The sequence below is a fragment of the Nicotiana attenuata genome, chromosome 6 (genome assembly GCF_001879085.1).
Source record: "Nicotiana attenuata strain UT chromosome 6, NIATTr2, whole genome shotgun sequence".
In the NCBI taxonomy this organism is placed as follows: domain Eukaryota; kingdom Viridiplantae; phylum Streptophyta; class Magnoliopsida; order Solanales; family Solanaceae; genus Nicotiana; species Nicotiana attenuata.
In genome coordinates this window covers 93,610,999-93,628,271 of record NC_031994.1, presented here as the reverse complement: position 1 = coordinate 93,628,271, position 17,273 = coordinate 93,610,999, and the positions used below count along the sequence as shown (strand labels likewise).

The 17,273-nt window shown below is 38.5% G+C and overlaps 1 pseudogene; it reads right to left on the bottom strand.

Moving 5' to 3' along the window:
• Positions 1 to 17,199, bottom strand: part of LOC109228112 — a 43,528-nt pseudogene extending 26,329 nt beyond the window's left edge.

Below are 17,273 nucleotides of genomic sequence, written 5' to 3'. Positions count from 1 at the left end.
ATCAATTTTCATTTCCATTTTCCTTAATAATTTCAGAAAAATAATTTCACAGAAAAATTTATTTCTCGGGCTCTCGACCTCGAAATTCGACTCCGGGCATATGCCCGAGTCCCATATTTTTCTACGGACCCTCCGGGACCGCCTAATTACGGGTCCGGGTCCGTTTACCAAAAATGTTGACCAAAGTCAACTTTAGCAATATTAATATCAAAATTCTTCAAATTTTTCACAAAGTTCACATATTTCAACATAAAAGCTTTCCGGCTTCGCACCCGGACTGCGCACGCAAATCGAGGCAACTAAAAGCGAGGTTTTCAAGTCCTCGGAAGCATGGAAAAGAGAGAAATCCGGTGATGACCCTTTGGGTCGTCACATATGACTTAACAATCCCTGAAGGATTTAAATTGCTTAAAGCATATAGAATTCATGGTCATGAAGTACTACATCCTCAGTGCAATTTGTGCACAAATGTATCTTGCTATAACTATAGGCAGATAATATGATAGCAAGAGTTTTCACCTCTATATGAAGATATTGAACTGACGATTCCAACAAGATCATATGAAGACAATTCATCTCTATCAAGAATGATGATTTCAAGGTGCAATATATTCATTCAAGTTAATATGGCTGATTTGTTCATCAAATCTCTACCAAAAATCTTTTGAAGATGGTGCATAAGATTGGAATGCAAATGCTTAAGGATGTGAATTGATGCTCTAATCAGGGGGAGTTAATACGCGTTGTACTCTTTTTCCTTACAAGGTTTTGTCCCACTGGGTTTTCCTTGCAAGGTTTTTAACGAGGCAACCAAAATGCGTATTGTTAGATAAGTGTACTCTTTTTCCTTTACTAGAATTTTTTTCCCACTGGGTTTTATTTTAGTTAAGGTTTTAACGAGGCACATTATCTGTTGAATAGACATTCAAGGGGGAGTGTTATAATTAGAGTTCTATTTATGGTGAATGTCTATATTTAGAGAGATTCTAGGGTTCATTGCTTGGTGGTTAAGTCACCCTCTCCCTATAAATAGAGGGTTCTATTCTATTGTAATTCATCCCAAATATTAATAAGAATTCTCTCTCCCCACTTTTCCCTGCAATACTTTTCTTCTTCTTTTATTGTTTCATAACACGTAATATATTTTGCTCATAATTAGCGACAGATAAGTACTCTAACTTATAAAATGTTGCTGAAATAGTTCGACTTCCCCTCCGCCGATCTATGGACAGAAAAAATTCACATGCATTACAACTGACCATATTTCGACGTTTTCAACCGGCTGGATTCAGGATTTAAATTCAATGGGTTCAACTTTTAAGATTTTTAGCATTGAATATATTGTGTTGTTAATATTATGAGTTCAAATCTAATACTTATTGAGATTTTAGGAAATTTTTACATATAAATCCATTATTCGTATCGAAATTTATGAGTTCAATTGAATCCATAGCTGAAAGCTCCTCCCCTCCCGCACCAAGTCACCGAAACTCATTAATAACCCAAATGTGGGGTCCATAGAAATTATTTTATTATTTCAACTTCAATTAATATATTATTTGTAAAATTTATCATTCTTTTGTTTTTCGACTGTAATTTCAAAAAAAAAAATCAATTTCAAAAAAAATATTATCTAAACGTCAATCTCTAACTTACATATATTAAAGAAAACCAGTCCTTCTTAACAAAGTAATAAATTTTGATTTATGTTTCAACAATGTGTAAAAATAAGTAAAATAGAATTCAAGTTCTATTTGTAGCACTAAAGTCTAAAGGGCTTTGGTCCTAAATGCTTTCGAAATGTAAAAATGGGCTTTGATTCCTGAAAAATTAACTTTTTCTATTTCATTTCACATGACAGTATTTGATTAAATGCAAAATTCAAGAAGAAAATTATTTTGACGTATAAGCTCTCTCTCTCTCTATTGAAATCACATTTTATTATTATATTTTCTTTTAGAGTCTTAAATTTCTTTTCTCAATTAATTCTAAGGTTTAGGTATTCTAGTTTCTTTAAATTCTCTATGTTATTAATATAGTTGTTACATTTCCTCCTCCTTTTCTAACCTTCTTCCTAATGTAAAAGATTGTCAATAAAGACAAATGAAAAATATTACAATTAAAAAATTTTGAAATATGGAAGATTCTTAATTTTTTACAACGAAAAAGACAATGTCATATAAAATGGATTAGGAGTCTAAAATGTAAGAACGGGATATTATGCCAATAGAAGTATAATATAGGTCATCTGTGGCACGTAAACCTCCTTTATCCGCAATTTTGTGGGAAGTTAAAAGGTCTCAATTCTCATTTTGCGTAATTTAGTAAGTTATGTGCATAAATTTTATAGATTAAAAATAGCAGGGAATGGTGATGAAACTGTTGGGTTTTATTAATTAAAACAAAAAGGTGTGAATGAAAAATGGTGGGAAAAGAAATAAAGGGAAATGAAATTTTGAATTAGTCCCTTTTACAAAGGAACTTTGTTCCCTGATCGGATAAGAAGAGGAAAAATTCTTGTGCTTATATATAGAAGCACTTCTTCTAGCTCTTAAAGAGTTGAGAAGAGAAGTAACCTTCGCGCCGTCGTCGTCCCTCCGCGTATGCTTGATTAATAATTTTTTGGACTAAATTTATTTTTCTTTTCCGTCATTTAATATTTCCTTCCCTAATATTTTTTAGCAGAATACTAATTAGAAATTTTGCGACATTATTTTCCAACGGTCAAATTCGCGATCTTCCGTTTAATAGAAATTCAAACTTTTTGTTGAATAGACACCTTATCAACGAACCTTTCCACCTGTTGGGACTCAACTTTGTTGGTTATAAATTGAGAGGCTCGGCCTCATTTTTCCATGACCAAATCTGAAAATCTCTCCCCTTTATCTTCTGCATTCTACATTATTTTTCAAAGCAAAAACGTAAGCATTTTATGTGATTTGCTCCGCCATTTGAGTTCGCCGCCGCTATCACAGAATAATTATTCCGTTCTATCTTGGAAGGAACTAATCCGAAACCTTGGAAAATTGTGAGGGGATTAAATTCCTTAAGGACACAATAAAACTTGTGGGCATGAAATTTTCTGTTTTTATTTTCTTAAACTAACGTCTTCTGATTTTCTAGTTTTGAATACAGAATTCAAACAAGCTTAGGGAATTTAATATTTATTTCTGTGTTCATCTTACTTTGTGGTTCGCGAGACTAAAATTTTAGCGATTTTCTACTCCCGTTTTGGAAATTAAATATCGAATTTTCTACTCTAGTTTAAGATTAAAGTCTTTGTGACTTTCTACTTAATCCAAGATTAAAAATCCTTGTGATTTTCAACTCGGTTGTTTGTATTTGGTTTGAAGATATAAAAACATCACCGAGATAATTCTGTTTGTTTCAATTTCTTTTACGGAAAAATGACAACAAGTATGGAACAATAAACGGTTATGTTAGGACGACTACTGCTGCAATGGCTACTGCGTCTTCAAGTCGCACAATGCCTGCACCAGCGATGGCACCGGCAGAAAAGTCCGAAAAATATTTCGGCGCGGACTTCAAGCGCTGGCAATAGAAAATGTTCTTCTACCTGACCACACTTAGTTTGCAGCACTTTATCAGCAAGGACGTTCCAATATTGGGAGAAGAATCTCCGGCTAATGAGCAGTTTATGGTCACGGAGGCATGGAAGCATTTTGACTTCTTGTGTGAAAATTATATCTTGAGTTGCTTGGAAGATGGCTTGTACAATGTCTACAGTATCATGGAAACTTCGAAAGAGTTGTGGACCGCTCTTGAAAAGAAGTACAAGATGGAAGATGCTGGACTTAAGAAGTTTGTTGTCGCAAAGTTCTTGGACTTTAAAATGGCTAACAGTAAGTATGTCATAACTCAAGTTCAAGAACTGCAAGTCATCGTTCATGATCTCCTTGCTGAAGATATATATCGAATCAATATTTTTATTAAAGATATTGATTATATTATTAATTCTAAATTTTTGATTGTAGGTATGGTTATAAATGAAGCGTTTCAAGTTGCAGCATTTATTGAAAAGTTGCCTCCAATGTGAAAGGACTTTAAAAACTACTTAAAACATAAGCGCAAGAAGATGATATTGGAAGACCTTATTGTTTGCCTAAGGATTGAAGAGGACAAAAAGGCTGCAGAAAAGAAGTCTCGTAAAAATTCAACAATAATGGGTGCAAATATTATTGAGGAAGCTTCAACGAGCAAAAAGAGAAAGAAGCCGTCTGGACCAAAGAATTACCAAGAAAAAAGAAGTTTAAAGGTAATTGCCACAATTTTTGAAAGACTGGACACAAGGCTGTTGACTGTCGTGCACCAAAGAAGGACAAAAAAGAAAAGCCAAGCAAAACATGGTTGAGAAGAATGATGAAATAGACGTTTTGTGTGACATGCTTTCTGAATGCAAACTAGTCGAAAATCCTAAAGATTGGTGGCTTGATTCTGGGGATACTCGTCATGCTTGTGCTAACAAGGAGTTGTTTACTTCTTATGCTCCCGCTGGTCCCGATAAGACAGTTTTATGGCATCACTACCGAAAAAATTGAAGGAATGGGCAAGATAGCTTTAAAGATGACTTCTGTCAGGATTGTGACTCTAACCGATGTTCTTCATGTTCCTGAAATGCGAAAAAATTTAGTCTCGGCGTCACTTCTAGTCAAGAACGGCTTTAAGTGTATTTTTGTTTCCGACAAGGTTGTCGTTAGTAAGAATGAAATGTATGCAGGAAAAGGTTACCTTACTGAGGTCTTTTTCAAACTCAATGTAATTGCCATTGATATGAATAAAATTCTACCTTCTTCTTACTTTCTTGAGTCAAATAAATTATGGTATAAATATTTAGGTCACTTCAACTTCAGAACTTTGCGAAAAATGATTAATTTGAAAGTATTGCCTAAGTTTGAATGCAATAACTCGAAATGTCAGATATGTATGGAATCAAAATATGTTAAACATTCTTATAAGTCGGTTGAAAGGAATTCAAATCCTTTAGACTTAATTCACACAGATATTTACGACATGAAGTCAATACCATCTCGCGGTGGAAAAAAGTATTTCATAACTTTATTGCTTTATGATGATAGTACTATATATATATATATATATATATATATATATATATATATATATATATATATAGACACACACACACACACTCACTTACTTAATAGTAAAGATGAAGCAATTGATGTATTCAAGCAATACAAAAATAAAGTTAAAACGCAACTAAACAAAAAGATCAAAATGATAAGAAGTGATAGGGGTGGTGAATATGAATCTCCTTTTGAAGAAATATGTTTGGAATATAGCATTATTCACCAAAGAACTGCCCCTTACTCATCGCAATCTAATGGAATTGCAGAAAGAAAGGATAGAACGTTAAAAGAGATGATGAATGCCTTGTTAATAAATTTTGGTTTACCTCAGAATTTATGGGGGGGGGGGGGGGGGGGCTATTCATACAGCTAACCGAATACTCAATCGAGTTCCCCATAACAAAACACAATCCATTCCATACGAAAAATGTAAAGGAAGGAAACCCAACTTAAAATATTTTAAAGTGTGGGGGTGTTTGGCTAAAGTGCAAGTCCCTAAACCTAAAATGGTAAAGATTGGACCAAAAACTGTCGATTGTGTTTTCTTAGGATATGAAACAAATAGTAAGGCATATCGTTTTCTGGTTCATAAATCAGAAAATTCCGACATTCATATTAATACGGTAATTGAATCAGAAAATGCTGAATTCTTTATAATATGTATGCGTATAAAAAAGAATGTAAGTCGTCTAGTGAAAAATCTAAGCTACCTCAACAAGAAGAAAAAGGAAAGTACTTTTAATGTGGAAAATCCAAGACGTAGTAAACGTCAAAGGACAACTACTTCCTTTGGACCAGATTTTGTGGCATTCTTGTTGGAAAATTAACCTCAAATTTAAGGAAGCAATGTCTTCCTCGGAAGCAAAATATTGGAAAGAGGCATTCAATAGTGAGATAGAATCCATATTAAGTAATCATACTTGGGAATTGATTGATCTTCCTCCGGGAAATAAACTTTGGGTTCTAAGTAAATATTCAAAAGAAAAATGAAAGCTGATGGTACTGCTAACAAATATAAGGCAAGATTAGTTGTTAAAGGGTTTAGGCAACGAGAAGTTCTTGATTACTTTGACACATACTCACCAGTAACGAGTATTACATCTATCCGGGTGTTAATAACGTTAGCCGCCGTGCATAGCCTTCAAATACATCAGATGGATATGAAGGCAACCTTCTTAAATGGAGAATTGGAGGAAGAAATTTATATGAAGCAACCTGAAAGGTTAGTAGTTCCCGAAAAAGAAAAGAAGGTGTGTCGACTTGTTAAGTCACTTTACGGACTAAAACAAGCACCAAAATAATGGCACGCAAAATTTGACCTAACAATGTTGTCAAATGATTTCAAGATCAATGAGTGTGACAAATGTGTTTACATTAAGAATACTCCAATCAAATAGTCATTATTTATTTATATGTGGATGATATGATAATAATGACTTAACGACATTGCTAACATAAATGCTACTAAGCGTATGCTTACTAGTAAGTTTGATATGAAAGACTTAGGAATTGCCGATTTAATTTTGGAATTTAAGATCCTTAAGACTTCTCAAGGTCTAGATGTAACGACCCGGCCGGTCGTTTTTGGAATTTACGCCCTGATCCCCCATTAACTGCTTCCCCTAAGTTCATTTCTGCTATTTTGGTTTGCCGGGGCGTTCGGTGTTGGGATTCGGAGTGTTTTGGGACACTTAGTCCCTAAATGAGAGCTTAAGAGTTGAAAAATGGTCCGTAATTGGAATAGTGTGAAGACGGCTTCGGAATGGAAATCTGATGGTTCCGTTAGCTCCGTTAGGTGATTTCGGGGTTGGGAGCGTGTTCGGAATGTATTTTGGAGGCTCGTAGCTCATTTAGGCTTGAAACGCCGAAGTTTGAATTTTTGAAGTTTCCGGTCCGATAGTGAGTTTTTGATCCGAGGGTCGGATTGGAATTCCGGAAGTTGCAGTAGCTCCGTCATGTCATTTGGGATGTGTGTGCAAAATTTCAGGTCATTCGAGCGAGGTTTGGTTAGGTTTTTGATCGAAAGCGTGTTTTGTTGGAATTTGAAGTTCTTAGGCTTGAATTCTTGATTAATTCGTGTTTCCGGCGTTGTTTTAGGTGGTTTAAGGATTGGTACAAGTTTGAATGATGTTATGGGATATGTCCGTAGGTTTGGTTGAGGTCCCGGGGGCCTCGGGTGTGTTTCGGGTGCTCAACGGAGCACTTTGGAGTTGGAAAATGTTGCAGAAAATCCCTTCAGCTGTTGCAGAACCTTTCTTCATTGCGATCGCATCAATAACCATGCGATCGCGTAGTGCAATTCTGGAGGGGGACCAAACCCTTCTATGCGATCGCATAAGCTGTCCGCGATCGCACAGTTCAGCTCTCACCTCTTCTGCGATCGCAATACCTTGGTTGCGTTCGCATTGAACAATTTCTGGACCTTCCAATTTTACTCTTCTGCGATCGCATTACTCCTTATGCGTTCGCATAGTCCATTTTCTGGGCTTCCCATTTTTTTCTCTATGCGATCGCATGCCTACTCCTGCGATCGCGTAGAACAAAATCCCTGGGCAGATATAAACATTTCAAAACGAGGGTTTGGCCATTTTTAACAAAACTCAAGCTAGAGAGCTCGGATTTGGGAGAAATTTAGAAGGTTTTTCAAGAGCAACGATTGGATTTGGGCCATTTGGAGTCGGATACTCGTGGCAAGAGCGTGGTTTCTAGTTGATATCGAGCCGGTTCGAGGTAAGTGGCTTGTTTAACCTTGTGTGGGGGACCTTTCCCCTTAGGATTTGTTATTTGTTGATTTGAGTGCCTTGTACGCGAGGTGACGAGCGCGTAATTGAGCCAATTGTTGAAAATTCGGTTTTCTTAAGATATTGAGATTGAGTTCCTTTCATATTTGCTTTATTCTACTTGCAATTGTAACCTGTGTTAGATTAGGAAAGCATGTTTAGTTGATTTAACTTGCCTAATTGCTTAAGTTGCCTTGACTGTACTACGTGAAGCATGCTAGGTCAGTACTACCTGTTTCTTGTCTTTTGTACTTCGTTTCCGTGTACCTTCTGGTTGTGATTGCGCATTTACATTGGGACTACGGATGTGGGATTCCGGTAGCTCCCCCCTTGTTTGTTTACTTTGGGACTGCGAGTTCGATTCCCGATAGATCCCCCTGCACTTTTACTTTGGGACTGCGGGTTCGATTCCCGATAGATCCCCCTGTACATTGATGGTTGGACTACGGGACGGTATTCCGGGAGATCCTTCGGATGTACATATATGATGGACTACGGGACGGTATCCCGGGAGATCTACTAGACAGTTGAGGAAAAGGGCTACAGGACGGTATCCTGGGAGACCCTCATTGTTATCATTGGTATTGAGCTGTGTTTACTCTGTGTTTATTCTGTACTCGTGTAGTTGTTATAGCCTCGTTGACTTGTCTTATCTCACTGCTGTACTTATTATATCTGTCAGATTTTTATATTGTTAAATTATTATTATTATTATATTTTGTCTCAGTAGGGCCCTGACCTTCCTCGTCACTACCCAACCGAGGTTAGGCTTGGCACTTACTGAGTACCGCTGTGGTGTACTCATGCCCTTCCTGCGCATGTTTTTCATGTGCAGATCATCCAGGTACCTTCGCTCAGGCGCACTATCAGTGAGGCAGGAGGACTACGGAGACTTCGAGNAAGTTTGATTCCATTTGGGTTATTGTGGACCGGCTGACCAAGTCCGCTCATTTCATTCCTGTGTGTACCACTTATTCATCGGAGCGATTGGCGGAGAGTTTATCAGGGAGATCGTCCGTCTGCATGGTATTCCAGTTTCTATCATTTCGGACAGAGGTACTCAGTTTACATCGCGGTTCTGGAGAGTTGTGCAGCAGGAGTTGGGCACTCGGGTGGAGTTGAGCACAGCATTTCACCCCCAGACGGACGGACAGTCCGAGCGCACTATTCAGATTCTTGAGGACATGCTCCGTGCGTGCGTGATTGAGTTTGGAGGGTCTTGGGATCATTTCCTGCCATTGGCGGAGTTTGCTTATAACAACAGTTATCAGTCCAGCATTCGGATGGCGCCGTATGAGGCTTTATATGGCAGGAGGTGTAGATCTCCGATGGGTTGGTTCGAGCCGGGTGAGGCCAGGCTATTGGGTACAGAGATGGTTCAGGATGCATTGGAGAAGGTCAAGGTGATTCAGGACAGACTCCGTACCGCCCAGTCTAGACAGAAGAGTTACGAACAGGAAGGTTCGTGATGTTTCATATATGGTTGGTGAGCGGGTTCTGCTTCGGGTCTCGCCTATGAAGGGCGTCATGAGGTTTGGAAAGAAAGGGAAGTTGAGTCCGAGGTTTATTGGCCCTTTTGAGATCTTGAGGCGAGTTGGGGAGGTTGCCTATGAGCTTGCCTTACCTCCCAGTTTGGTTGGAGTTCATCCGGTATTTCATGTTTCGATGCTCCGGAGATATCACGGGGATCCGTCGCATGTGTTGGATTTCAGTTCAGTCCAGGTGGACAAGGATCTATCCTATGTTGAGGAGCCAATGGCTATTTTGGACAGTCAGATCAGGAAGTTGAGGTCAAAGAACATCGCTTCAGTGAAGGTTCAGTGGCGGGGTCAGCCGGCCGAGGAGGCGACTTGGGAGACCGAGCAGGATATGCGCAGCCAGTACCCTCATCTTTTCACTACTTCAGGTATGTTCTCTATGCTCGTTTGAGGACGAACGAATGTTTAAGTGTAGGAGGATGTAACGACCCGGCCGGTCATTTTTGGAATTTACGCCCCGATCCCCCATTAACTGCTTCCCCTAAGTTCATTTCTGCTATTTTGGTTTGCCGGGGCGTTCGGTGTTGGGATTCGGAGTGTTTTGGGACACTTAGTCCCTAAATGAGAGCTTAAGAGTTGAAAAATGGTCCGTAATCGGGACAGTGTGAAGACGACCTCGGAATGGAAATCCGATGGTTCCGTTAGCTCCGTTAGGTGATTTCGGGGTTGGGAGCGTGTTCGGGATGTATTTTGGAGGCTCGTAGCTCATTTAGGCTTGAATTGCCGAAGTTTTAAAGTTTCCGGTCCGATAGTGAGTTTTTGATCCGAGGGTCGGATTGGAATTCCGGAAGTTGCAGTAGCTCCGTCATGTCATTTGGGATGTGTGTGCAAAATTTCAGGTCATTCGGGCGAGGTTTGGTTAGGTTTTTGATCGAAAGCGTGTTTTGTTGGAATTTGAAGTTCTTAGGCTTGAATCCTTAATTAATTCGTGTTTCCGGCATTGTTTTAGGTGGTTTAAGGATTGGTACAAGTTTGAATGATGTTATGGGATATGTCCGTAGGTTTGGTTGAGGTCCCGGGGGCCTCGGGTGTGTTTCGGGTGCTCAATGGAGCACTTTGGAGTTGGAAAATGTTGCAGAAAATCCCTTCAGCTGTTGCAGAACCTTTCTTCATTGCGATCGCATCAATAACCTTGCGATTGCGTAGTGCAATTCTGGAGGGGGACCAAACCCTTCTATGCGATCGCATAAGCTGTCCGCGATCGCACAGTTCAGCTCTCACCTCTTCTGCGATCGCAATACCTTGGCTGCGTTCGCATTGAACAATTTCTGGACCTTCCAATTTTACTCTTCTGCGATCGCATTACTCCTTATGCGTTCGCATAGACCATTTTCTGGGCTTCCCATTTTTTTCTCTATGCGATCGCATGCCTACTCCTGCGATCGCGTAGAACAAAATCCCTGGGCAGATATAAACATTTCAAAACGAGGGTTTGGCCATTTTTAACAAAACTCAAGCTAGAGAGCTCGGTTTTGGGAGAAATTTCGAAGGTTTTTCAAGAGCAACGATTGGATTTGGGCCATTTGGAGTTGGATACTCGTGGCAAGAGCGTGGTTTCTAGTTGATATCGAGCCGGTTCGAGGTAAGTGGCTTGTTTAACCTTGTGTGGGGGACCTTTCCCCTTAGGATTTGTTATTTGTTGATTTGAGTGCCTTGTACGCGAGGTGACGAGCGCGTAATTGAGCCAATTGTTGAAAAACCGATTTTCTTAAGATATTGAGATTGAGTTCCTTTCATATTTGCTTTATTCTACTTGCAATTGTAACCTGTGTTAGATTAGGAAAGCATGTTTAGTTGATTTAACTTGCCTAATTGCTTAAGTTGCCTTGACTGTACTACGTGAAGCATGCTAGGTCAGTACTACCTGTTTCTTGTCTTTTGTACTTCGTTTCCGTGTACCTTCTGGTTGTGATTGCGCATTTACATTGGGACTACGGATGTGGGATTCCGGTAGCTCCCCCCTTGTTTGTTTACTTTGGGACTGCGAGTTCGATTCCCGATAGATCCCCCTGCACTTTTACTTTGGGACTGCGGGTTCGATTCCCGATAGATCCCCCTGTACATTGATGGTTGGACTACGGGACGGTATTCCGGGAGATCCTTCGGATGTACATATATGATGGACTACGGGACGGTATCCCGGGAGATCTACTAGACAGTTGAGGAAAAGGGCTACAGGACGGTATCCTGGGAGACCCTCATTGTTATCATTGGTATTGAGCTGTGTTTACTCTGTGTTTATTCTGTACTCGTGTAGTTGTTATAGCCTCGTTGACTTGTCTTATCTCACTGCTGTACTTATTATATCTGTCAGATTTTTATATTGTTAAATTATTATTATTATTATATTTTGTCTCAGTAGGGCCCTGACCTTCCTCGTCATTACCCAACCGAGGTTAGGCTTGGCACTTACTAAGTACCGATGTGGTATACTCATGCCCTTCCTGCGCATGTTTTTCATGTGCAGATCATCCAGGTACCTCCGCTCAGGCGCACTATCAGTGAGGCAGGAGGACTACGGAGACTTCGAGGTAGATCTGCTGCGTCCGCAGACCGACGAGTCTCCTTCTTACTCTATCTTTAGTACTTAGTTTTCCTTCTTCGGTTGTTAGAAATTCTGGAGTTTGGAACCTTTACTATACACTTCTGTAGCCTGTGTTGCCCGTGAGTTTCCGGGTTTTGGGAACTGTTTTAGACTTGTGATATTGAGTTGTACTTGCCAAGTGGCATTCAGTACAGTTACCTTTAGATATTTGATTTGATTTTCTTTATTTTTCCTCAATTATTATATTTCCGCAAATGTTAGGCTTACCTGGTCATGGAAACCAGGTGCCGTCATGACATGTTCACGGTTGGTGAACTAGGGTCGTGACACTAGCTTTGTCTCAATCTCATTATATTAAAATGGTACTTGAAAAGTTCAAATATATGGACTTTAAAGTTGCAAGAACGACAATTGATTTAAACCATACTCTTGTGAAGAATAAAGGTCAAAGCAAGTCTCAATTGAAATATGCTTGAGGGTTGGGAAGTTTGATGTATATTATGAATTGTACACGACCTGATATAGCTTGTGCGATAAGTAAGCTTAGTCGATATTCAAGTAATCCCGACCTAGCTCATTGGATAGCAATGAAACGAGTTTTGGGGTATTTGAAATATACCCCGAGACTATGCATTGCATTACAATAATTATCCTACAGCTATTGAGGGATATAGCGATGCAAATTGGATCACCGGATCAACATAATCAAGATCCACAAGTGGATAAGTTTTTACCATTGGTGGAGGAGCAGTTTCTTGGAAGTCTTCCAAACAGACATGTATCGCCCGCTTTACAATGGAGTCTCAGTTTATAGCTTTAAACAAGGTCGGTGAAGAAGCTGAATGGCTTCGAAATTTCTTGGAAGATATTCCATTTTGGCCCAAACATTTGGAACCTATATGCATACATTGCGTTATGTATAAAGGAAAATCTGGTAACAGACGATGAAGACATAATACCGTTAGACAGCTACTCTCAAGTGAAATTATCGCAATTGACTATGTAAAGTCAAAAGATAATGTATCGGATCCGCTTACAAAAGGCCTAACTAGAGAGGCGATTGAGAAGTCATCAAAGGGAATGAGACTATGGACGAGGACAAGTCACTGTGGTGGTAACTCTACCTAGAAGACCGGAGATCCCGAGATCTAGGTGCAAGGAGATCAAACAAAGTCATTAGTGACGGTTCAACATTGTCAAATAAAATTTTGGTCCATTCTTATGATGAAGACAATGTTCAGTACCAAGGATAAAACATTAAGGCTTTTTAATGGTTTCTAAGTTTGATACGGCGTATATCAGATAGTGTATCTACGGGATAACACGTTCAAGAATCACCTATATAAGTGTGAAGTGTAAGCCGCTTCAAGAAGAATTTGTAATACCAGTTCTCTACGCACTTATGAAACTAGTGAGTGTTCATGGCTGAAACGAACACAACAATGAGAATCAAAGACGGTTAAGAGTTGATTGTGTGACGTATGGATGTCTAGGTATACACCAAAGTTTTATGGTTCAAAGATATCAAATCTACCGATTGAACGAGTATATCCGATATATGTTCACTATGGAAAGTTCAAAGGGAAACCTACTTATTCAGATGCGATTAATCCTTACTTGCGAATCACACAATTTTTTCATGCATGTTTTCCGAATAGCCATTCTCAATTCATGTGGAGATTGTTGGGTTTTATTAATTAAAACAAAAAGGTGTGAATTAAAAATGGTGGGAAACAAATAGAGAAAAATAAAATTTTGGATTAGTCCCTTTTACAAAGTAACTTTGTCCCTCATTGGATAGGAAGAGGAAAATTCTTGTGCTTATATATGAAAGCACTTCTTCTAGCTCTTAAAGAGTTGAGAAGAGAAGCAAGCCTCGTGTTGTCGTTGTCCCTCATAATTAGATTTGGATTTGGATTTGATTGATTGATAATTTTTTGGACCAAATTTATTTTCCTTTTCCGTCATTTAATATTTCCTTTCCTAATATTTTGCGCGAAAATATTAATTTGAAATTTTGCGGCATTATTTTCCAACGGTCAAATTCGCGACCAAATATTCCGTTTAACAGAAATTCAAACTTTCTGATGAATAGACACCTTATCAACGAACAGGCACCTTCGCACCTGTTGGAACTCAACTTTGTTGGCTATAAATAGAGAGGCTCGGCCTCATTTTTCCACGACCGAATCTGAAAATCTCTCCCCTCTATCTTCTGCATTCTGCATTGTTTTTCAAAGCAAAAACGTAAGTATTTTGTATGATTTGCTCCGCCATTTGAGTTCGCCGAAATTCTATGATTTGAAGTGCCGCTATCACAGAATAGTTATTCCGTTCTATCCTGGGAGAAATTAATCCGAAACATTGGGCAACTGTGAGGGGATTAAATTCCTTAAGGATACACAAGAAACTTGTGGGCTCGAAATTTTCTGTTTTTGTTTTCTTAAACTAACGTCTTCTGATTTTGAATACATAATTCAAACAGAAACTAGCTCTTCGAGATGCAAAAGAAATCTTGTGACAAGGAAAAATTTGTTGTAGAAATGACACCGGATAGTCACTCGAAAGGGCAGCTATTTAAGAATCAGCCAACGCATCCTGAATTTTATTTTTTCGGTTTAATTTTTCATGACACAAATGCCTTGAATTATCCTAAAATTAAAAATTTTAAGACTAAATAAATAATGGTAGTCCTAAGAATGACCGTTTGTGTACTCCCCCAAATTTGATCCACCAAATAGAAGACATTTTCATTGGATTCTCACCTTTGGGTTTCTGCTGTTTGTACTTGAATCCAATTGAAGGACCATCAACCAACGCATCCCATTTTCTCCCTGTCTTTTCCTAAATCCTTTATGTGGGAAATACATCATCATCTTCACTCTGTTTTTATTTTTATATTTTTTTCATTTCTTATAGTTCCATGATCAATGAAGGCATGAACCATCTCACCCTTTTCAATTTACTTATTACGACCCTTTCCTCCTCTAATTAATTTGATGACTAATGAAATTGACTTCTTGTTGTTGTGATGTTATTATTTTACTAGTCCTAAATGGAGTATATTAAACAGAAAGTTCAGCTGAAATTGTACTATCATCTTTGTCAAGTCAGAGAATGAAGAAGAGCAAATGGTAACCCCAAATTCAATTAATTATAAAAAGAATAAAATTTTGTCATCCCGTTGTTGTCCTGTGTGAATGTGACTGCGTCCGCAAATTCTCTCATCTTTTCCCAATTGGAATAAACAAAATGATAGTCTTTATTTTTTACATGGAGAAAAACAGGGAGAAAATTGAATGTTCTCTAAAGAGTTTTATTCAAGTCCATTACTCCATTATTTCTTTTCTTTTATGTACCAAAAATATTACTGTATTTCTTTTCTTTTCATTTCCGCAAGTGAGAGTCGAAATTGGATTAGCAGAAAAATCAATAATCAGATTCACGAGACTAAAATTGTCATTCTGCTATAGCAGCGACATTGCCAATTTTTCTATACAAACGCTAAAAACTAATCGAAATTTTTCCCAAGGGTAAAAGATCAGAATAACGCTAAGAATGCACTGGACCTGGACTCACGGTCACGGGGCTCGGAGGGCTCAATGTTGGAGGCAGAGGCGGCGAGGATACAATTGTAGCTGCAGGCGGTGGCGCTAAATTAGGAGTTTCAGGGGTAGGATTTCTGCTTTAGGTATCTGTTTGGCAGGTGGAACAGAGACAGAGAGGGTCTGTTCCTTTGGCTTTTTTCACTTTTTGTATGTTGTTATACTACTCTTCTCTTTCTTTTCTTTCTTGTCATGCTTGTTTTGGAAGTTGGGACTCAAGTGGAATATGTTTGAGTGAGCACATTTGGGTCTTGGGGGTGCAGGAAATGTGTAGGGATGGAGGAGAAGATGGGGATTTTGAGGTTTGCTTATTTAGCATGTGATACCAACCAATTAAGGGAGAAAGAGACCATTATTTAATGTGCTTTAACTAACGTTTGTTTTGCCTGTTACCTTCTATTAATTGGCTGTTAGCCACTACAACTGCAAGGTTGGACTGGTTGGTATAATTCTTAGGCCCGTTTTGCCAAAATAAATTTGAGTTTTATTTTCAAAACTCATGTTTGACCTTAAATTTTGCCCATATTTTGGCCGAATTCCAAAATTGAGCTGATTTTGGGCCAAAATCCCAAAATTTGGAAATTATATACATATTTTCCAAAATAAAGTTGGAAAATATGTTTTGAAAACGTATGTCCAACACATTTTCATCTTCAAACCAAACTTCACCCAGATCAGATTTTCAAAATAAATTTGGGATCGTAATCAAACGCTAGCTTAATCACCTGCTACCTCCGGTCCACTTTAAATGACTTTTTTTTTGGCTATTTCACATAAATTAAAAAATTTACCTTTTATCATTAATTAACCCTTAAATTGCTCATTGGAAATATAGCAACCTACTCCTACGTTCCTTACCCAAGTGCAACTTTGGAAAGAAAAAACTAATTCCTTCTTGATAATTGAAAAAAACAAATATTGTGGACCAAAAAAAAAAGGGCAAAAAATCACTTAAAATGGAAACACTTAAAATGAAGCTTCTGATCCGACCTAATTGAAAATGTGTCTCATAACTTCCTCAAACTTTCACAATTGCAGTCCCCAACCCTCAAATAGAAAGAAAAAACGCAATTGACGGACACATTATTCAACCAATCCTATAGGCTCTACCCCTATTTCAAGCCCCAACCCCTACGGAGTGGCCATACCGGGCATACTATCTACTCCCTCCGGTCTATGGGTGTTAAACGGGTGGGTCGGGCCTGTGTTATTTGAACCCGTACGGGTTTGGTTCCGGGCCGGTTCCGGGTTAGGTCTTAACGGGTTCGGGTTTATCCGGGTAAAAATTGAACCGTAAGGGTTACGGATTGAGGGGGCCGGGCCGGGCCGGGTTTATTATTTTTTTAATTTTTTTTTTTTTTGTAATTTTGTATAACTATTCTGATTTAGAACCAAATAAGTATCTTCACTTGACTCAGCAAATTTTGAAGTCTTTTTTGGATTTTCTCTTAGACCATAATCAGCAATTGGAGAAGTTGCTTCAATAAATGGAAGCTTCTTTTTAGTCTGATCAATGGAAGAATTGATCAAATGAGACCTCATATGACCCCCTAAGGATCTACCACAAGGGAAACTTTTGTTGCAAAACTTGCATATATACTTCAGTTCTTGATCTTCTTTCATTGAATTTAGTAAAAATTCAAGAAACAACAATCCAATCAGATGATCAAGAAAAGAATCGAACTTTTACTAGTATT